Below are 23,596 nucleotides of genomic sequence, written 5' to 3' on the forward strand. Positions count from 1 at the left end.
TTGAAATTATGGGATTACATAGGGAAGGATAAATTGGCAGAACAAGAAACCACTTGTTGATGAATGGACTTTTCCAGATGTCAGTCCCTGCCCACACATGGCCCTTAGATAACAGCAGCATCTACCCCTGCCCACCACTTCAACATGTCTGCCATCTTGATTGGTCAGATTCTGCTGCTTGCCAACTATAAATACAATGCAAAAGCAATGCAAATCCATTGCAAAGTGAAACTGCATATCTTATAATAGTAGAGGATGGACAAATGCATGCAAAGCTATCGACAGAGAATGAAGCCAGGGTCTACAATGACTCTTCAAGATATATTTACCAGCCAGGTATGGTAGTTCATGCCTGTAATCCCAACACTTTGAAAGGCCAAGGTGGGCAGATCACCTGAGGTGAGGAGTTCAAGACCAGCCTGGCTAACATGGCGAAACCCTATCTCTACTAAAAATACAAAAATTAGCCAGGCATGTTGGTGGGTGCCTGTAATCCCACCTACTCCAGAGGCTAAGGCAGGAGAATTGCTTGAACCCGGGTGGTGGAGGTTGCAGTGAACCAAAATCACACCACTGCACTCCAGCCTAGGTGATAGAGCAAGACTCCATCTCAAAGATAGATGATAGATAGATAGATAGATAGATAGATAGATAGATAGATAGATAGATGATAGATAGATAGATAGATAGATAGATAGATAGATAGATAGATAGATAACAAGTGAAGAGGAGAAAATCAATGAGGACAGTGAGTGCTTCAGAAGACAGCAGTTTCAATAGCTGAGTATCATGAAGCTCTTGGGGAAACTGGGGAAGCCCTCAAATATTTCTGCTAAATGGATCCTTTTTGTGATCTTACTGGCAATGTCAAACATGAAATGAAAACTGCAATATTGTATAGTTATAGAAAACTGGAAGAAAAATGACAGATTATCAACATGTATTCTTCGTTCAAAGTGCACAGATTGGGAATTGCCAACCCCTAATTTTGTTTACTACAAGATAAAATAAACTTTTATTATAATCTTTATTTCATTTCTCAAGGAAGAAAAAAAATCCCAATCAAGTTTTTTCTCACTATTTTCTATGAAATTTTGGTTCCCAATTTTAGTCAATTAATTTTAATTAGCCAAAAATACTTAAAATTCCTCCATCACACCCTTCTAGCTTTGAATTGCAATGCTCAAAAATGTATATTTATGTGTGTGAAAATATGCTAATATTGTATGTTGGTGGGGAACAGAACACTGGCTCCTTGTGGTTCCTAAAACAGCACATTCCTTCTCGTCTCTAAACCTTTCCACTTGCCATTCCCTCTGCCTGGAACCCTCTCCCACAGACACCACCATGACTCATTCCCTAATCTCCTTCAGATCTGGACAAATGTCACCTCTCAGTGAAGCCTTCCTAGACCACCCAATCTAAAATGGCAAATCCCTCTTATCCTCAACAACTTCTATCCCCGGTTTCCTGCTTTATTTTTCTCCTTAGCACTAAACCATACCCAACGTACACTTTGCTTCCCTTGTTTGTTATCTGTCTCTCCCACTAGATATAAGCCCGAGGAGAGCAAAGATTCTGCAGTTTCTGTTTCCTGCATTATCCATAGTGCTGAGAACCATGCCTGGCAAATGGGACGAGCTTAATCAATATTGGTCAAATGAAGGGTCTTTATCTAAGGTGTCATCCATCTCTGGATGTCCCATGAATATGAGACTTCAAGGGCTGAAGATGCCCAGTAAGAGACATCATCAAAAAATTCCAAGGGCAGGGGAGGGGGTGAAGGCATCAGAACCCTGTGGACCAGAGGCTCTCAAACTTTCAAGCATATCAGAATCACCTGTGCCACTTGTCATGGCACAGAGATCGGGACCCAACCTCTAGAGACTGTGCTGCTATAGGTCTGGGGGGCAGGACCCATAGTGCTGTGTTTTTAAACAAGTTGCCCTTCTGATGCAGGGGGGCCCTCAGAACACTCTGTGGGCAATACTGTTTGGGACACACCTCAGACATCACATTCTGTCGAGCAGAGTCATGCAAAAGAGGTTCAACACCCTTTCTGAGATAAGCCCAGCCCTGGGGCACAGGAACATTTTCAGGGTGTGATTAAGGAAAACTGTAAAGATACTTTTAATTGGGGCTCTCCCACCAAACAACTTTCCCTGTGATAAATTAACCAAAGACAGAGATGCTTGCATCTCCCACTAAGCACCTGGAGGCTAGTAACATCACACTCTGCTGAGAGCTCCTTTCAAGCAAAGATTTAAACTTGAACAGGTTACAGGGCATGGAAAAGAGAGTCCAAGGGATCCACAGAAGGCAGCAGCCTGGCCTGCCAGGGGGCTGGAAACCCAGATATTTTGGGCCTCTGAGTCAGAACAGAAGCCATCTTGATGGACAAACAGACAACTGGTGCTGGAAAAGCACATCCACCAGAGAGAAGTGCTGGAAATCATGAAACTCAGCTATGAGAACAGGACACCTGAAGGGGGATCTGCATGCCAGTGAGAACTTTCCCCAGGCAACACGTGCTGATTTCTAGAAGCTATTGCCACTCTCTCGTCTCATGGCTAAGTTTAACCTCTCGTCTAAGAAAGTCAAATACTAAGCAACTTATGTGTCTAGCTTTGGACAAATCAGAAATTTCACATTTTTACAAGAAAAAGAATGGCTTTAGTTATTTCAGTGCTTCTACTACAACAGCTGCCTTGATTTCATGTGTTTGTTACCTTTTGAGAGACGGCTAGGTATCAGCAACTGGGAGAGGTGATTTGTAGGTAATGGAGGCCATCAAAGCAAGAGAGAACTACAGATAAGAATAATCATTGCAGCTGCAATTGTAGAAATGTCTGCTCCACCCCATCCAAGGCAGCTCTGAGTGTGAAAACAGCAGTAGGTTCATGTATGCAGGAAGCTCCATCCAGCCTGTGGAGCTGATCTGATCCTCAACCTGTGTGCCTATGCCACAATGAGACAGTCATTATGTTGTTTCCCCAACCAAATGATAGCTTCTACAATGCAATATTTTCTTCCCAAACTCCAGCTTCATAGCCGCTTAGCCAATCTCAAACCTCAACACCTTCCACAGCCAATATAACAGAGTAAGTTTACCCCAAAGCTGCCTGTTGGATCTTTCCTGTTCTATGCTAGCCGTATTAGTTTCCCAGAACAATTGTAACAAATTACCACAAACTGGTGACTCAAAACAAGAGAAATTTACGCTCTCACAGCTCTGGAGGCCAGAAGTCTGAAATCAAGGTGTTGGTAGGGTGGGTTCCTTCTAGAGTCTCTGAGAGATAATCGATTCCATGCCGCTCCTATAGCCCATCCCTCAATACACACACACACACACACACACACACACACACACACACACACACTTCCTTCTTCACATCTTCCACAGCAACAAGACAAGCAAGTCCAAAACTCTGCCTTGGCCCCAAGTATCTAAACCTAGAAAAAAAATGAGTGGACCCAGCCTATAGCATGTTTTACTTAGCCACTCATTTGGTGACAGTATATGCCATATGTATGTGTATATAAACTTCAGGATGATCTGCTACGATCCCTGGCTCCTGGTGATCACAGCTTTGTAAATCTGTTTCCCTTGAGTGTGGGTAGGAACTGAGACTTCCTTGTAACTAATTAAATATGGCAAAGGCACTGGAATGTCACTCCATGACCACATTAGGTTTATAAGACCATCTCACTAGCTGACTGACTCTAGAACTATCTTCTTGGGTGGCTTTGAGAAAACAGGCAGTCAGGTTGGAAGACCTTTGTGACAATGACCTGGAGGAAGGCGGGCAGCCTCCAGGATCCAGCCAGCAAAAATGGGAGGAGCTTAATCAATATTGGTCAAATGAAGGGTCTTTATCTAAGGTGTCATCCATCTCTGGATGTCCCATGAATATGAATCCAGAGGGCAGCCTCCAGGATCTAGCCAGCAAAAATCCAGGGCCCTCAGCCACACCACAACAAGGAAATAAATTCTGCCAACAACTGAGTCAGCTTGAAGCAGATTCTTCACCAGTCGAGCCTCCAGATGAGAACACTGGGTTGCAACACCTGGGTTGCAGCCTGTGAGATCCAAAGCTGAGGACCCAGCTGAGCCATGCCTGGACTCTCAACCCACAGAAACTATGAGATAATAAATGGGTGATGTTTTAAGTCTTAAGCCTTTAAGTTTGTGGTAATTTTGCTACTCACCAATGGATAACAATTAGACCATGTCTTAAAACTTTCAATTTGATAGCCAATACCTAAGCATCAGACAATTTCACATAAAAGCCCAGATTTCTGACTTCACTGAAACTTGACCACACTGAACTTGCATTCCTGCCCAGTAACAATGGGCTTGAGCTGAGCAGCAGCTGCTCCATCAGCCAAGGCCCACTCTCCAGTTACCACATCCCCCCCACCCCCAATCCTTACTGCCTCCCTGACACTGAGGCTGAGTGCTGGTTGCTACTAATTACTATGTTTACCCTACACTTTTTCTCTGCATTGACTTAGAAGGAAATGAAAAGACTTCTGTGTCTGTATCTATGTCAACCGTTTTCTCACATCGGTCTTCTTTGATCATTTATGCTAACAGCCTGGTCCCTACAGGCAATGGTTTTCAATCGATGAGATACCACCCCCTAGAAGGCACAAATATAAAAATGAGCAGGAGTAGTTGGGATTTCCCAATAACTCAGGAAGCAGGTAAGGTGAGGCTACAAAGAACTGTCAGCATTTAGAGGATTAGGGTTAGGGATGCTAAATGCCCTGCAGTGCACAGAAAAGTCTCATCCCACATCAAATGCCAATAGTTCTCCCATGGAGAACACTCTAGATAGGTTTTTCAGTCCCTGTCTAGATAATGCCCACCCCTGCCTGCCCCCAATGCAAATGCCAATGATATCTTTTCCAAGCAAACTGGACCCCGAACTGAGCTGCTGATGCTCCCTAACTGTTCTGTCCTTGTCCCTATGTGGGGCACACTCTTATTTTTCAGTGCATGTAAACAGAACAGGAAGCAACTTTCCTACAAACGCTGGGTATTCTGTGTCACTGTCATGAAATCAACACCTGCCACAATTTCAAGTCCATTATTGTCCCACTATGAGGAATGTGCTTTGTTCATCCACTTCACTTCTTTTCATAGCCCCAAGCATTGGTGCCCCAAGCATTGGTTCCTAACAAGAAAATCAATCCTCCTTCAGATCACATCTAAATTCTGACATGACAGAGGTTCCCCAATGCAGAAAGTCTTCTCTTCTGTCATTCTCAACCATGGACTCTGGTCCTTATGCTCCACACAATAAGTTAATGACAATGTGCATCTCTCTCACAGCAAAATCATTAAATACACAAATATATACACACCATGACCAACATTTGGCAGGAGGTAGGGAAGTTGATATTTTCTCAGGGCCCAATAAAGGGTTTCTCATGATTCAATTAGTAGGGTAATAGTGTTTCATGGGAACATGGGATTTGTAAATGGAGAGTAATTAAGAACTAAAAATGCTTTTGAAATGAAAAGGATTTGGAAAGAAGATTGAGTCTCAGGGATTTGGGATTCAAATATGTCTGGGAGGCATTCCATTTAATTTAAGGTCTATTTGCCAAGTATCTGCTACCTGTCAGGCATTAACCTACTGTGTGCAAAAGAACAGGTAGTCCTAAGAGACACACAGAACAGTGAAGTTGGCTGGGCGCAGTGGCTCACGTCCCTAATCCCAGCACTTCGGGAGGCTGAGGCAGGCGGATCATGAGGTCAGAAGATCGAGACCATCCTAGCCAACATGATGAAACCCCGTCTCTACTAAAATACAAAAAATTAGTCGGGCCTGGTGGCAGGCGCCTGTAGTCCCAGCTACTTGGGAGGCTGAGGCAGGGGAATTGCTTGAACCTGGGAGGGGGAGATTGCAGTGAGCTGAGATCGCGCCACTGCACTCCAGCCTGGGTGACAAATCAAGGCTCTGTCTCAAAAAAAAATAAAAAAAAAAAAAGAATAGTGAAGTTAAGACCACTGTAGACATAATTTCTACAACAGTGACATTAAAGCTATATGTCTGCCTTGAATTCTAGACTCTAGCTGTGTGAATGTGGAAAAGTCATATAACCTCTTAGTGCCTCTGTTTCCTCACCTGTAAAATTGGGCATATTAGTGACAGTACTGGCCAGGTGTGGTGGCTCTCATGCCTATAATCCCAGCACTTTGGGAGGGCAAGGCAGGTGGATCACTTGCGCCCAAGAGTTTGAGACCAGCCTGGGAAATATAGCAAGATCCCATCTCCAGAAAAAGTATGAAAATTAGCTAAGTGCGCTGGCACGGGTCTGCAGTCCCAGTTACCTCAGGGAGGCTGAGATGGGAGGATCACCTGAGCCCAGGAGGTCAAGGCTGTAGTGAGCCATGATCACACCACAGCACTCCAGCCTGGTTGACAGAGCAAGACCCCATTTCAAAAACAAACAAACAAACAAATAATAGTACCTACCTCACAGTGTCACTGCAAGGATTAAATGGAGACAGTATATACAAAGTGCTTATAACAGAGCCTGGCATATAATTAGTACTATACAGTGTTCACAATGACGACGTAGGTGATAAGAGTGTCCAAGTGCTGTCCCCTTCATAAACCAGCCCAGACTGAAATGCTGACATCCAAAAGAATCATCCTTTGGTGCTAAAATGCTTCAGGGGAAGACTGAGAACTAGAGAAAAACTACTGTGAGAATCATCCAACAAACTCCCAACCCTGGTTGTCCCCCACACACAAGACCAGGAAGATTCATGGAATCTGCCCAGCATCCAGCCCCACTCCTACACAGTGCTTGTATTTCCCACTGAGGAGCCACATTCACACTCAGTCCAGGTAGGTCAGGTTGGGCTGTATCCACTGTTGGCTTCAGGGATTGGTATGTATGTGGCCAACCAAAGCATTGTGTCCTTCTGACAGAGTGATTGGTCCAAGGAGGAACCATTTGACTGAACCAAGCCAATCAGACTTTCCCATTCCCCGGCCACAGTTGATTGGCTCACAAGTAGACATGTGACTCAGGATTTGTCAGGGATTGTTGATTCCAGCTGTCTCTCCACTAAGCAATAAGCAATGCAAGGGTCCACCACCTGCCTGAGAATAAAACCATCAGAGAAATGCAGAGGCAATTAATGGAATGAGCTTGCTTTCTGGCCACTCCATCTCAGTGTCTGGATCCAGCCAGACCTGAGGTTCTCTTTGAACTTTTCAATTACATGAGCCAGGAAATTACCCTTAAGCCACTTTGAGTTGGGTGTCTTCTATTTGCGATCAAAAGTTCACTGACAAAAAACAATCAGGCTCTGACATTTCTACCACTCCGAGGACCAGATAAAACCCTCTCAAAGTTCACAGAAGATACACACATAACTTTACCCTCTGTAATCCAAGGACAAGAGAACAGATGGCGGAAGGATGTTCAATATTTCAACTGCCCTTGTGAGCACAGAGAGCAAATATCAAATAAAGGGAATTTATGGAAATAATCAGAGATCCTCTCTTGCCATATCCATCACTTCGGTAATAAATATTAATTTTAAAAAGCTAAGATACAAAAATTCAATTCATAACTCAAAAATAACCTGACCTTTTATGGAATTAAACTCATTGACAGAAGTCAAACCTGCTATTTGTAAAGTGTTTGGTTATATGAACTTTCAGGTGGCTAATAATCATTTCATCACAGTAATTTAAAGCATTTTATCAGCCATAATGAATTTTTTTCACCTCTTCCTCTCCAATCCAGACACACTCAAGGGTTCACCCTGATGTACTGGATATTTCCTGTCCATGAAGACTTCTCAACTAACCTGGGTCCTCACAGCTACCAAGAAACACACAGGCACACACATGCACATATACATACATCCATTTTCACAGCTTTATTTGCCACCTATATTTTTTTCTTAAAATTTAGACTCAGGAGGTACCTGTGCAGGTTTGTTACATGGGTACATTGCATAATGGTGAGGTTTGGGCTTCTAGTGTGCCCATCACTCAAGTAGTGAACATTGTACCCAATTGATAATTTTTCAACCCTCATCCCCCTTCCAACCTCCCCACTCCTGGAGTCTCCAGTGTCTATTATTTCCGTCTTTACGTCCATGTGACCCACTGTAGCTCCCACATGGAAGTGAGAACATACGGTATTTGATTTTCTGTTTCTGGGTTACTTCACTTAGGATAATGGCCTCCATATTATGATGATCCCCAAACTTATTTTTATAGCACAGAACTTTCTTCCAAGTCCCAGATTCATAGTCAAATGAATACTTGAAATCATCTCTTAGAAGTTGCAAAGAAAATCAAACTTACTTTGTCCAAAAACTGAACTCAAGGTATCAACCCACCCAAAATAAAAACAAAACTACTGACTTCTCTTGTCCCCCTTGAGAAAGGACCACCAACACCAAAGTACTCAAGCCAGAAACCTAGGGATCAACCCTGTCGCTCCCTTGACACCCAAGTCAATCAACAAGTCCCAAGTGTCTCTCCATGTAGCTGCCATCATCCTCATGTGTTTCATGTGCAACCACTGCTGCAAACCATGCAGCAACCAGGTGGTCTGCTCAAAATCCCAAGCTGTCGCTGCCCACCTTAACACTCTCCCCCAGTCACTTCTATTGTTAGAAGAAGTCCAAAATCCATCAAGCACGGACTCTGGAACCAGACTGCCTGGATTCGAATCCTAGCTCTACTGTTTATCTGCTGGGTAAGTTACTTAACCTCTCTGAGCCTCAGTTGTCTCATCCATAAAATGGAATCATAGTAGCCACCTCACTGATGTCCTCTGAGAATTGAATTTTAAGCACTTAGTGGGTGCTGTTTTAATTATTTCTTTAGGCTTGTGGCTCCAGGCTTTCCTACTGGGCTTTCTCAGTTCCTACCTGGCTATATGGGTTGTTCTCTGTTTGCCCTTCCAGATCCACTGTCTAGACTTTTCTGCCCTGCTCTGTACCATTAGAGGCTGAAAGCTATGAGCAGCATTACTCAGAGGCTCCCTCGTCCTCTCTCTGGCTTCCAGTTGGGTTCAACCCATAGGAGGGACAGTAGGAGATTAGACAGTGAGAAAAGAGAGGTTGAGATATTTCTATCCCCAGCTTCTTCCTCCTGTGACAGTGCCTGGGTTTGTCCCCTGAAGTTCCTGCAGGAAGTACTGTTCCATATCACTGTAATTCACCTCCCTGTCTCCGCCTCCTTGGGCCAGAGCCATCACTGTTTGCCACTGTTTCTTGTTCCTGGCTAGCTCCCTTGACTGTGCCTCCATCTTCATCAAAAGCCCCTTCATTAAGTTCTCTTTGAGGTGTGCCAGGCTGTTCCTGCCTGAACCCCAACTGATGTGGGCGTTTGCATATACTGTTTGCCATGCCTGAAACCTTTATTCCTCACACCACCCCCCAGCCCTTTTACCCTCAATTATCTGGATAATCTTATCCATCTTTCGATTCTCATCTTAATTGATGCCTCCTCCAGGAAGCCTTCCCATGTACACAAAACCAGGTTGTTTTTTTCTCTTGTATTGCATCTCTATTGTTCCTTCCTCATATTTATCACAACTAATACTAAATAATCACCTGTGTAAGTTTTCATATACATTGTGATTGTCTCAAACAGTAAGACCCATTAACAGTAGAAACGACATATCTTGTTTGGTTTTTGTATCGTTCCCACTTCATACAATGCTTTGTACACACTCAGTGCTCAATATGCACTTCTCAGATTAATCAAACAACCAAAACACCCAAAATACAGCAGGTCCCTGTGATTGAAATGCCAGGCTTTATCCAATACAGAGAGAAACCAACAAACTGATATCAAAGGCAAAGCCACTTTGGCTTTTCAAGCTAAGGCAGATGCTCCTGGAAGGAAGGTGCTTACGCCTCTCTCTTTTACTGACATGGCTTCTAGTGGCAAATGGTCTCCTGCAATGTGGGCACAGAGGCAGGCTAGGCAGGAGGGAAGCTGGCAATGGAGCACGGGGCCCCCAGGGCTCAGTCTGATGTACCCTCCCCCGTCACTCAAGAGGAACAGCACTAACAGCACCTCACATCCAATTGCCACTTGAATACTTGCCAAGTACTTTCACACATATTACCTCAGGTGTTCCCCATGCAAGCCTGCAACACTGCGATGAAGAAATCATTCACATATCCACAATCACATGAGTGTGTAGTGCAGAGCCAGGGCTGGCCTAGTGGTCCTGTGGTTATTGGTCCCAGCCTGCAACTCCTCCCAGGAGGTGGGCCGGCCTCAGCCACATGGGTTTTCTTGGTATGATCTTGGCTGTTGGTCAAGTGAAGTGCCCCAAACCTCACCCTACTGAGGTCCCTTTGAAAGTACCCAAAAAGGCAGCATCATGAAGGGGCTAAGAGCACAACCTCAAAACCTCGATGCCTGGGTTCAAAGCCAAGTGCTGCCACTTTCTACCTGCGTAGCCCAACGCTAGTTATTTTAGCCTCTTTAAGACCCAGTTTCCATATCTGGAAAGTGGGGATAACAGTGCTCACTTGGATGGCAGCCTTGAGCATTAAGCGAGTGAATGTATTTCCATGACACGGCACAGGGCCTGACCTGGCATATGGCAAGCACTAAATACATATCTCCTGTTCCAACTCATTTTTAACCACACCAGCTAAATTGTCCCCACTAAACTAGCTTCCAGCCTTCAGGTAAGGTGGAAATCTTACTCCACTTTGCCCCTCGTCTCCCACCCCAGGGATGGAGAGGAAAGCACGTAGTAGGTATATTTCTCAGTCTATAAACAACAAAATATATTATTTTCTTTACTTTCTAAAATCCAAGTTAACTTTGATTCTCAGTCCTATGTGGCCAGGCTGGTTTTAAAACTAAAACTAAGGCCGGGCGCAGTGGCTGATGCCTGTAATCCCCGTACTTTGAGAGGCTGAGACAGGCAGATGCCTTGAGCTCAGGAGTTGGGAGACCAGCCTGGGCAACATGGAGAAACCCTAGCTCTACAAAAAATAAAATTTTACCTGGGTGTGGTGGTGTGTGCCTGTAGTCCCAGCTACTCAGGAGGCTAAGGCAGGAGGACCAGATGAGCCCAGGAGGGTGAGGCTGCAGTGAGCTGAGATCATGTCACTGTGCACTCCAGCCTGGGCAACAGAGTGAAACCCTGTCTCAAAAAACTAATTAATTTAATTTAATTTAACTGGATGGAATCCTTCCTGAGGTTTTGTACTCTCTTTTAGGGTTTGGGAGGAGGTATAGTTGTGAGGTTCTGTGTAGGGACAAAGATGGGGAGGGAGCAGAATGCAAGCAGAACTTCCACTGTCCACTCACACAGACTGCCCCTGAGATATCCCACATGGTGGCTCCCATGGCCCCTGCAGGTCTGCAGGGGAGTAGGGGAGGGTCTCTGCTACTGTGCTGCCAGGCTTGGGGCTAGGAAACCTTTCAAAAGGCTACCCATGTCCCATCTACTCAGATCCATGGTAGTAATCTCAAGTGCCTCCAGGACCAGGCAAGTGATATAAAAGTGAGTAGCTGAGCAGGTAAAGGCTATGGAAAGCTGGTAACTAACACTCACAGGCCGCAATCTAAGGGCAAGTCTCTGCGAGCCACCTCTGCTTTCAACCTAAAAAAGAAGTGCTCTCTGCTAACAAAAGTTTCCATTTGTATAGCTCTATCCAGCAGGCAACATGCCTTGACACAAACTTAACTGCAGATGACCTGCAGCCTGAGGGCACTCTGTGAAGGCATTCTCTGAGGAGTTTCTGTTCCTTCACCATCCCAAAAATTCTCCTCCATGACCATTTTTCTCCATCCAGAAACACAATCTCCTAACACCACATTTGACACAGTAAAGTTCAATTATTGATAGTGAGACACACACACACACACAACTATTCTTTAGTAAATCTGTTTTAATCCTGCTGTGAAAAAAAATAACTCTTTAGTGCAGACCCCAGAGTTGAAAAGGATAAAGAGGAACAGGTTAGTTACCTCCTGCTGCATGACAAATCACTCCAAAACCTAGCTACCCCAAAACAGTATTTTTCCTCTTAAAGTTTCAAGAATTCAAGAGCATTTTTGCTGGATGGCTCTGACTCAGGTGGTTCTCTCTCTCTCGAGGTTTCAGTCATGGTATGGGGGCTGCAGTCATCTGAAGGCTTGATTGGGGCTGAAGGATCCACCTCCAAGGTGACTCACTCAAATGGCTATTGGCCTCAGTTCACCATGTGGCCCTCTCCTTAGATGCTACTTGAGCATCCTCACAACATGGCAGCCAGCTTCCTCCAGAATAAATGACCCGAGACAGAACAAGAAGATGCAATGCTTTTACATCTTGGTCTCAGATGTCACACAACCTCATGTCTGCTCCATTTTATATGTTAGAAGTGACTCACCAAATCCAGCCCACATTCAGAGTGGAGAACTCAGCTTCACCTCATGAAGTGAGGAGTATCAAAGAATTTGTAGATGTATTTTTAAGCCACTACAAACGAAAAGGTTTTAGAGACTTCTACTAAAACCATGGACTCATTTTGCCTGTTCTTGAATTTCACAGAAAAGGAACCACGTGTCTCTATGGATCAACGTTAAGTTTACCAATATTAACCTAGCTATTGCATATAGCAGTAGTTTGTTTTCTCACTGCATGAATATACTGTGGCTTATTCATCCATTCCACTGTTGATGGACACTTGGGTTGTTCCAGTTTGGGGTGTTTATAAATAATGCCACTATAAGCATTCTTGTGTGTGTCTTTTGGTGAACACCTTTGTGAATTGCTGTTGAATATTTAGCTAGGAGTGGAATTGCTGGGTCATGGATTTGTGTATATTCCAAATGGTACTAGTTGTGAGGACAGTAGTAACCATGGAGAGGAGAGGAGTCCCTGGGAAGGAGCATATGGAGCTTATGAGGTGCTGGTCACATGCTGATTCTTGAACTGAGTGACAGTTACACAGGTTTTTTCATTTTGTAAAAATTCATCGAGCTATGCAATTGGAATCTGTGCATTTACTGTCTGTGAGTATATGTCTATATAAAGTTTTCTTTAAGCTTTTAAAATATTTGAGAAGCACCTATTATATACAAGGTACCATAGGGCTATGAGATCAGGCCTCTTTTTACAAAGGTGCCCTATTTATGAGAGCAATGGTGCTAAAAGACTGCCAATGTATCTAGAAGAAACCCTGCCACATGTCCACAGGTCTGGCTTATAGCTGCTGCATGGAACTGATGGAATGCCACAACAACAACCAAAAATGGCCACTAACATTTACTGAGTTCTTTCCAGTATCAGGCTCTGTTCTAGGCTCTATAGTATCTCTCTTAATTATCATAACAACTCCATCTTCAGTTTTAATAATGAGGAAAATGAGAACAGAAAGTTTAGGTAACTTTCCCAAGATCACACAGCTAATAAGAGCCAGAGCCAGCATTCACGCCCAGGAAGTGTGGCGGCTCTAGGGCTAGAGAGCAGGAAGAGATGGCTGTGATGAATTATGGAAGGATGGATGGAAGAAAGAAAGGAAGGGAGGAAAGCAAAGGAAAGGATGAAAAGGAAGGGAAGGGGAGGGGAGTTGAGGGGAGGGGATGGGGGAGGAGGCGGAGGAAAGGAGCTGCAACTTCTCTGCCCACACCATCTAACATACTCTTCATGTCCCATTATGCTTTATCCTGACATCCTGCTTTAATTTTTGCATAACACTTAGTACTCCCTGAAATTACACTTCTTTTAATTATTTGCTTACTTATTTATTGTCTGTATCTCCAGCTAGAATACAAGCTCCCTGAGGACTTTTTTCTATCTTGCTCATAGCTGTATCCTCAACACCCAATTTTAAAAACTAGATTTATCAATCGTGTGTGTGTGTGTATGTGTGTGTGTGTGTGTGTGTAGAGAAAATATGGAAGAAAAGAGGGGCAATAGAAAGACAAAGGCCGGAATGGGAGAGATCATTGGCTTTTCCTTCCTCAATTCCTGTGTTGTTGCCTTGTAACTAGTAGGAATTGCTTTTGTAGTTTGAGGATAAAATGCAATGAAGTGTAAAATAAGAATGAATAAAAGGACGCTATAAAAGTTCTGATTTTCAGAAACAATATCCACATGTGTACAATAGCTGCTAGGGCAGGAGAAGAGGAGCAGGGATGGCAGACATTTCACCTTGTGTATCTATGCAGTCAAATAGCCCTGGGTGCCTGGAACACTGTTTTGGAAAAGATGTTGAGGCCGCCTGTGGGCTCGGCAGAAGAGAATGCTGTGACTAGTTCTGTGAGCCATAAGCAAGTGCCGGGGCTGGCAGCTTTCTGCTGCATATTCACCATCCTGGCCTAGAGTATTTCCTGGACAGACTGTTGAACAACACACAACGCTCCAACTAGAGTGATCAGCTCAAATTATGGCCCAGGTTCAAGGAAGGTGGCAATTAAACCACACTGGACAACAGGTTTTTGTTTTGTTTTGTTTTTTGTTTTTTCTTTTAAGATGGAGCTTCACTCTTATTGCCCAGGTTGGAGTGCAATGGTGGGATCTTGGCTCACTGCAACCTCTGCCTCCTGGGTTCAAGCAATCCTCCTGCCTCAGCCTCCCAAGTAGCTGGGATTACAGACATGCGCCACCACGCCCAGCTACTTTTGTGTATTTTTAGTAGAGACAGGGTTTCACTATGTCAGTCAGGCAGGTCTTGAACTCCCCACCTCAAGTGATCCACTCACCTTGGCCTCCTAAAGTGCTGGGATTATAGGAGTGAGCCACAGCACCCGGACGACAATAGGTTTTTATGTTTCCAAAATGCCTCTGGAAAAGGAGATTTAACAACCTCCCCCAAGACCAAATCCTGTGTTATGCAGCCCTCCATGCCTCACGTATAATTATCATCTGTGCCACACTACCAGCCTTTCAGAACCCAAACATCAAACCCATAGTCAGAAGAGCAGATTGTAGAGAAGACTCCTTTCTAGTCAGACTCTGATCATTCCACAACAGTCCTGACCCCCGAAGACTTTTCCTTCTTTTGAATTCCCTTAGTATTCACTCTCTGTTCATCTCAGTATCCAGAATTCTTTACATTGCCTTTTGCTGTTAGTTAAGGATGGATGGATGGATAATGGATAAATGAATAAACAGGAGGATGGAAGATGGAGTCAGATGTTTCTCCATCTCAGTAACGAGCTTCTTAAAATTCACCACCATTTCTTATTTTAAACCGCCAATATCCTACTTGGAGCCTGGTACAGCAGCTCAATAAATGACTACCAAGGTAGGTGGTATTTACAAACTGGGGTTGCATATCTCAAAAGCTGTGTCCAATGCTGTTCCCATAAAAGGTATCCACAATAGCTTTTCAACCTACAGAAGGAGGGAAGACCTTGTTGGCTACAGACCTGCAACACGTGCAGTGGGGCTTCTGGTCTATGTAGGGACACACAAAAGACCAAGAAGACCAAGCTCCAGTTGGCACTGCCTTGATTCACCTTCCTGCAAGGGCAAAGTCTGTCCACTGCACACAGATAAGAGACCCAACTGTTCTTTCATTAATAAACAACCAGAGGACAAACAACTCAACCCATTTGAGTTACTGTGTTCAAGGGTCCAGTATTTCTAGCTGTGCTTGTGGACTAAGCTCTAGTGCTATCAACAGGGACTTGGAAAATAAGAAGCAAAAACTCTTACCCCTTTTTTCAGAAGAGAGACTTCCTACGCAATGGGTCACAAATTTACCCACCCCCCCCCCCCCCCCCCCCCAAAAAAAAAACAGAGGCAAATACTTTTAAGATAGAAGACTTCTTTCTGTCTGGGTCAATCAAGATCATGGATAATGCTGCCAGGGATCTTCAGAACCACTTTTCTTAGACAATATCTCCCCTGTACCTCAGAGTCCTTAACTGTGTGTCATCACTTCCAAAACAGCCTTCAGAGACTAACTACGAGTACCACACACCCAGAGGTATACAAAGCAAAGAAGCTCTGGGTTTTAGAGAGTGTGAGATTTATTTCTAACATAGCTGACGGGTCCTTGTGCAACATTAGCCAGATCATCACACTTCTTTGTGAGACATCAAAACAGCAGCCTGCATGCATTTGGTGAACTGTTCTTATCTTTGCATACCAGGAAACTCAATCAGATTTCACTGGATCCAGGAAAAACCTTTCTATTCCTCCTAAAAGCCAAAATTATTTGCATCTCAGAGCCTTTGCACTTGCTCTTCCCTCTCTAGCTCCCCACGGCTCTTTGGATATGCCTGTGTCACTTTATTCAGCCTGCTCACTCCTTGTCTCGCCTCCATGGGCATTTTAAACTGTAACAAACAAACAAGTAGAGAAGAAAAAATGCAAGAAATCCAGTGAAAAAGCAAAAAATGCAAATGCAAAAGGAATCTACTAATATGCTCATGTGTGACAGGTATTTTTCATTAGCTGGCATTGCTACAAAATCACAATATGCCACTCCCTAATTCATAAACACCAATGGTGCCAATGTGGACCCACATCTAGACCATAGTCATATGTAACCAGGCACTTTTTCTCCTTGACAGCCATCTGACCTTACTTCCCTCCCACCATGCGTCCATCTAGACTCTTGCTGCATTCAAAATCAACAAATGGCTCGGCACAGCCGATGAAGTGGTTCATGCCTGTAATTCTAGCACTTTGGAAGACCAAGGCAGGCAGATCACTTGAGCCCAAGAGTTCAAGACCAGACTGGCTGACATGATGAAACCCCATCTCTATAAAAAATACAAAAACTAGCCTGGAGTGGTGGTGAGCACCTGTAGTCCCAGCTACTTGGGAGGCTGGGAGAATCACCTGAGCCCGGGAGGCAGAGGTTGCAGTGAGCCTTGATCTTGCCACTGCACTCCAACCTGGGCAACAGAGTGAGATCCTGTCTCAAAACAAACAAACAAAGAAGCAAACAAGCACTTCATTACTTGTTGGATTCACAAAAAATGGTCACCATAAACACCAAATACCAAGGAGTTCTGTGTCTCTCCTACTAGAATATAAGTCTCATTAGATCAGAGAACTATCTAGTCAGTGTAAAAGCAATGGCTGGCAAATATAAGACACTCAAATATTTGTTGAACTAATAAATTAATGAATCTCCCATATGAGAAATATTATGTAACACTGATCCACCTCCTATGGTTTCAATAAAAAATACATTAAGCCCCTGGCATTCACTAGATTGTTGTTTAGATCAATTGATCATGTTTCTTTCAGTTGCCAAACCTACTTATAAAGTACATGAAAGTGACAATAATAAAGTTATTTTCCTTGGGAAATTAAAGCCTGAGAGTTACATAAGGTCTTTGTCCAACACAAATTTTGTCAGCATCTATTCTCATGTGACCTAGGACATTTTAGTTCTTCTGTCACTAAAAAGGCTCCCTCTGGCCATAAAGTCCAAGGTGCATTGATCACCTCCAACAATGGGGTCCACAAGGCAGCCTCCAGCTGCCAAGCTCCTTGGCATGATGTGAAACAGAGACAAGGTGAGGCTCTGCGGAGCTAACCTCCCAAAATCAGCGGAGCAAAAAGATGCTAGACAGGTCCCCAAACCCTAGATATCCAACTCTCACACAGTTTTTTTTTATCCCTTCAAATATTATCAAGAGAAACAGGAATAAACTAAAAAACCAAACTTTCATCTTGCCTAGTTTTTTAATCTTTTTTTGCTGTGAGAGCAAAAGAAAACAATCTTGCCTAATTTTAAAGTGTTGGGAACTTGTTTTAAATGCCCAGCATTAAATTTTTTAAGTAAAATAAGGCACATGGAGGCAAATGCAGCATGATCTCACTTATATGTGGAATTGTACAAAGTTGAATTCATAGAAGCAGGGAGTAGAATGATGGTTATCAGGGTCTGGGGGAGCTGAGAGGATGGGGAAAGGAGAGGTGTTGATCAAAGGGTAGAAACTGGCTGGGCATGGTGGCTCATGCTTGTAATCCCTGTACTTTGGGAGGCCGAGGCAGGTGGATCATCTGAGGTCAGGAGTTCAAGACCAGCCTGGCAAACATGGTGAAACCCCATCTCTACTAAAAACACACAAAATTATCTGGACATGGTAGCACGCTCCTGTAATCCCAGCTACTTGGGAGGTTGTAGCAGGAGAATTGCTTGAACTCTGGAGGCAGAGGTTGCAGTGAGCCAAGATCATGCCACCGCACTCCAGCCTGGGCGACAGAGTAAGACTCCATCTCAAAAAAACAAGGAAGAAACGTTCAGTTTCACTAGAGGAATAAGTTTTAGTGATCTACTGCACAGGATGATGGCTATAATAAATAATAATGCATTATATGCTTCAAAATTGCTAAAAGTATATTTTAAATATTCTTACCACAGAAAATAAGTATGTGAGGTGATGGATTTATTAATCTGAATTAATCATTCCATGTTTTAAACATATAGCAAAACATCACATTGTACCCCATAAATACATATGACTTTTAATAAACATTTTTAAATAAAAAATAAATTTTAAAACATAGAAACAAAAATTTAACTGATAGAAATAAGTGTTTTCAAAATATGGGACAGATACCCTAAGGGTACATGAGAAAACTTTAGGTGGTATGACAAGGATATAACATTAAATAATATTGAATAAAAGAAATACAGAGAGTTTCAGCCGGGCGCGGTGGCTCACGCCTGTAATCCCAGCACTTGAGGAGGCCGAGGCGATCACCCTGAGGTCAGGAGTTTGAGACCAGCCTGACCAACATGGTGAAACCCCGTTTCTACTAAAAATACAAAAATTAGCCAGACATGGTGGCGCACGCCTGTAATCCCAGCTACTTGGGAAGCTGAGGCAGGAGAATCGCTTGAACCCAGGAGGCAGAGGTTGCAGTGAACTGAGGTCACACCACTGCACTCCAGCCTGGGTGATGGAGCGAGACTCCATCTAAAAAAAAAAAAAGGAACAAAGAAATACAGAGTTTCTAATCTTTTTCAACCCTTTTGATTAAATCAAATAGAAAGTTGCAGTTGTTAATGTCTTCAACCTTCTCTAACACTTGCAAATCTGCCCTTTTAACAGAAAGAGCTAATAAGCCTCAAAGTCAAGGCATTTTAGAGCCTTCACCTATCTAGCTTGGATGTAATAACTCTAGCTTTGTATATATTTATTATTTATAGTTGCCATCTATTTATCATGAGTGATGCTGGCTTTCCATTTTCAAAAGAAGAGACAAAGTTTCTGTTTTAGGTAAACTTGCCTTTGTAAAAATATGCACTGACTTGTGTGGCGATTCCTCGGGGATCCAGAACTAGAAATACCATTTGACCCAGCCATCCCATTACTGGGTATATACCCAAAGGACTATAAATCATGCTGCTATAAAGACACATGCACACGTATGTTTATTGCGGCACTATTCACAATAGCAAAGACTTGGAACCAACCCAAATGTCCAACAACGATAGACTGGATTAAGCAAATGTGGCTGCTCCGGTGTGGGGTGGCCGCAGAGCTGGGCGGAGCTGGCCTGCGGCTCCCGGGGCCAGCTCTCCGGCCGGAGACATGGCCCTGGGGCCCGGCCCGCTAGGCAGGCCTCGCCCAGATATGGTCGCCATGCCCAAGAGAGGAAAGTGACTCAAGTTCCAGGCCCACGATGCCTGCTCCGGCCGAGTGACCGTGGCGGATTATGCCAACTCGGATCCGGCGGTCGTGAGGTCTGGACGAGTCAAGAAAGCCATAGCCAACGCTGTTCAGCAGGAAGTAAAATCTTTGTGGCTTGGAAGCCTCTCAGGTTCCTACAGAGGAAGCTCTTTCTGGGGCTGGTGAGCCCTGTGACATCATCGAAAGCAGTGATGAGATGCATGCCCAGGAGAAAAGCATTCATGAGAGAACTGTCTCCAGAAAAAAGAAAAGCAAGAGACACAAAGAACTGGACAGGGCTGGAGGAGAAGAGTATCCCATGGATATTTGGCTATTGCTGGCCTCCTATATCCGTACTGAGGACATTGTGAATTTTTCCCTGATTTGTAAGAATGCCTGGACTGTCACTTGCACTGCTGCCTTTTGGACCAGGTTGTACCGAAGGCACTACACGCTGGATGCTTCCCTGCCTTTGCGTCTGCGACCAGAGTCAATGGAGAAGCTGCGCTGTCTCCGGGCTTGTGTGATCCGATCTCTGTACCATATGTATGAGCCATTTGCTGCTCGAATCTTCAAGAATCCAGCCATTCCATAAAGCACCCCCAGCATATTAAAGAATTCCAAATACTTACTTTTCTGGTGCAGAAAGATTGTTGGGAACAGACAGGAACCAATGTGGGAATTCAACTTCAAGTTCAAAAAAACAGTCCCCTAGGTTAAAGAGCAAGTGTACAGGAGGATTGCAGCCTCCCGTTCAGTACGAAGATGTTCATACCAATCCAGACCAGGACTGCTGCCTACTGCAGGTCACCACCCTCAATTTCATCTTTATTCCGATTGTCATGGGAATGATATTTACTCTGTTTACTATCAATGTGAGCACGGACATGTGGCATCATCGAGTGAGACTGGTGTTCCAAGATTCCCCTGTCCATGGTGGTCGGAAACTGCGCAGTGAACAGGGTGTGCAAGTCATCCTGGACCCAGTGCACAGCGTTCGGCTCTTTGACTGGTGGCATCCTCAGTACCCATTCTCCCTGAGAGCATAGTTACTGCTTCCCATCCCTTGGGGGCAGCCTCGAGTCTAGTCCATTAGTAATCAGATTCCAGTTTGGACAGGGTGGCTGGATTGTATATCTGGTTAGTAATGTACATTCTCTTCAGGTTCTAGGGCTCCTGTTAGGGGAGGGAGAAATGTTGAATCAAGAGGGAAAACAACTACTATGATTTATAAACATATTTTAATGTAAAAATTTGCATTTAAAAGGAGTGGCCCTGTTTTCTGTGTTAAAACCCCATTTGGTGCCATTGAGTTTGTTCTTTATTCTTTTATCAGAGTGAAAATTGTTGATCTTGCTGTAGGGAAAAATTAAACTCTTTGAATCTCCAAACAAGGAAGTTTCAGCATTCCCTTATGGATCAGAGGAAACTTAGAGGCCTGAAATTGTTGCTTCCAGTTTAGCTGCCCCTCAAATTCAAGTGAATATTTTCCCTTCTCCCTTTACCTTTCTCCAGAAATAAAGCAGGTGACAGGGTTTTCAGAATCTTAAAAAAAAAAAAAAGAAAGAAAAAAGAAAATGTGGCACATATACACCATGGAATACTATGCAGCCATAAAAAATGATGAGTTCATGTCCTTTGTAGGGACATGGATGAAACTGGAAACCATCATTCTCAGTAAACTATCGTGAGGACACAAAAACCAAACACCGCATGTTCTCACTCATAGGTGGGAATTGAACAATGAGAACACATGGACACAGGAAGGGGAACATCACACTCTGGGGACTGTTGTGGGGTGGGGGAAGGGGGGAGGGACAGCATTAGGAGATATACCTAATGCTAAATGACGAGTTAATGGGTGCAGCATACCAACATGGCACATGGATACATATGTAACAAACCTGCACATTGTGCACATGTACCCTAAAACCTAAAGTATAATAATAATAATAATAATAAATATACACTGACTTAAAGAAGATAGGGATTGAACAGTAGTAATGATGATGCATACACATGGAAGAAATAATGAGGTTTGACGGAAGAGAGACAATGCCAACTTCCCAGTCCCTGAAGTCAGAAGTTGCCAAGGTAAGATGAGTTTATATAGTAAACCAACTACTGTAATAGCTATGCATTTATTTTAATGTGTACTAGGAAAAAATAAAACTAGAAAATCAAGAGATTGATTTTCCACCTTAGTGAGTGATAGAAAATTTTCTTTTAAGATAAACTTACTGCCCAAAAAATGTGTATCAATCAAAATTAAAATAGTAAAGGGGAAAGAGTTTGGGTGGTATGTTGCTATGAGCACAAATCACGAAGGTGGTCCACGAATAACTCCAGCTTCAGAGATAACTGGGGCTGTCACTGACTTCCACAGTCAGCCTCACACTCTACTCCAATCCTGCAGCTGCACCCTGGGGGTCTTTGAGCAACAAATCAAAGAGGCAATTATCTACAACAAGAGGCCGTCTCACCGTCCAGTTCAATTCAGCTAAGATGACAGCAGCTGGTACCACAGTCTGAGAAACACACTCCAGGTTGAGTTTGCTCAACAGCTCAGATGAAAGGAAAGAAAACATATCTGGAGGAGGAATCAATCTGCTAAAAAAGAACTCTATCAGCAGTGGTCAAAAAACACTCTTCTGTGGAACACACGGCCCCTACCTTAACCTGTCTATGTCTCCTATGTCTCCACCACTAGCAATTCACAGAGTGACCAATGGAAAGCCATTAACAAAAAGAGTTTTCAAGCAAAGAAAACAGATTTTTAAGAAGCAAAACACTCACAACCTTTACAAAGTTAGACTGATCTGGAATAATTCAATGAGTGGTTAAACCCTAAAACACATTTCAAGAGCAATGTTATTGAACTGAGTTTAATGTAATTTCTTGGCATCAAATTATTACAGCAATCAAACCACCCATCTTTCACAGACTTTTAAACTTTTTAAAGGCCTCTTTTTAAACTTTTAAAACTTTTTCAAAGGCCTCTGTTTCTTGTTTACATCTCAGTTTGTCTAATGGTTCTGTCATCAAGAGACTGAGGCTCAGAGAAGTGGAGTGGCTCAAGCAAGGTCATAAAGAGTCAGAACCAGGCTCAGACACCCAACTCCACAATTCTCCTCTTTCCACCATCCCCTGTCACCGCTCCTTAAGAAGGCAGTAAGAATATGCCTTCTTTGTGTTCTTACACCAAACATCCTGTTCAGAATCATCATTCTGTATCCTAGGACCATCTCTCGGAATGAAAAAGATAAAACCGCATGACCCCTACTAGAAAAATAGAGATGCTACTATGACTGCACTGAAAAATCACACTTACCTGCGAAGAAAAGATGACCCATATCCTACTTTTGCCTGCGTTTTAGGAGCCTGGAGATACTGGGTGCACCATGGAAATTATTTATATTTGACATAAAATCATGTGATAGTAACCTAAAATGCCAAACACTCAAGGGAGAATGTAAGTTAGAGTTCCTTGTGTGCAAACAACAGAAATCCTTTCTGGCCAGCTTATGAGAAGATTTCTAAAAAGGATGTTGGGCATCTCGTAGAATAGGAAGGAGAGGCCTAGAAACCCAAGCCCAGAAATGGGCTAAGATCCAAGGAAAGTAATTGGCAAGACCTCCACAGAGAACATCTGATCAGAAACACCAGACCCCACCTCCAAGCTTCCACTTCAGCTGGCACCAAACAGCACGTGTACCTGGCACCCATAGAATCGCGTTTCCCATTGGCATCCATAGAATATCTTCCCCAGTAACCGATGCACATCACCTGTGGATCAACCAGCAGGAGGGACCCTCATCTCTGCCCCCATTCAGTCTCTGATTTACGTGAACACACATACATGCGCATACACTCACGCATATATGCATACACATATGTACATTCACACACACACACACACAGTAGTAGACACATGTGAAGCACTGCTCTGCTGCCCCTCAGCCCACCTGATTTTCAGAACCACTGGAATGGACAGTTCC

General features: G+C 43.6%; 1 protein-coding gene and 1 pseudogene across 4 annotated transcripts in view; one reads left to right on the plus strand and one right to left on the minus strand.

The window, feature by feature from the left end:
- The window catches only part of TMEM132B (transmembrane protein 132B), a 497,414-nt gene that overhangs the window by 240,642 nt on the left and 233,176 nt on the right, over positions 1 to 23,596 (minus strand). The window lies entirely within an intron of this gene.
- On the plus strand, positions 19,258 to 21,152 carry LOC116477703 (transmembrane protein 183A-like; annotated as a pseudogene).

The sequence above is a fragment of the Hylobates moloch genome, unplaced genomic scaffold, assembly GCF_009828535.3.
Source record: "Hylobates moloch isolate HMO894 unplaced genomic scaffold, HMol_V3 SCAFFOLD_12, whole genome shotgun sequence".
Taxonomy (NCBI): domain Eukaryota; kingdom Metazoa; phylum Chordata; class Mammalia; order Primates; family Hylobatidae; genus Hylobates; species Hylobates moloch.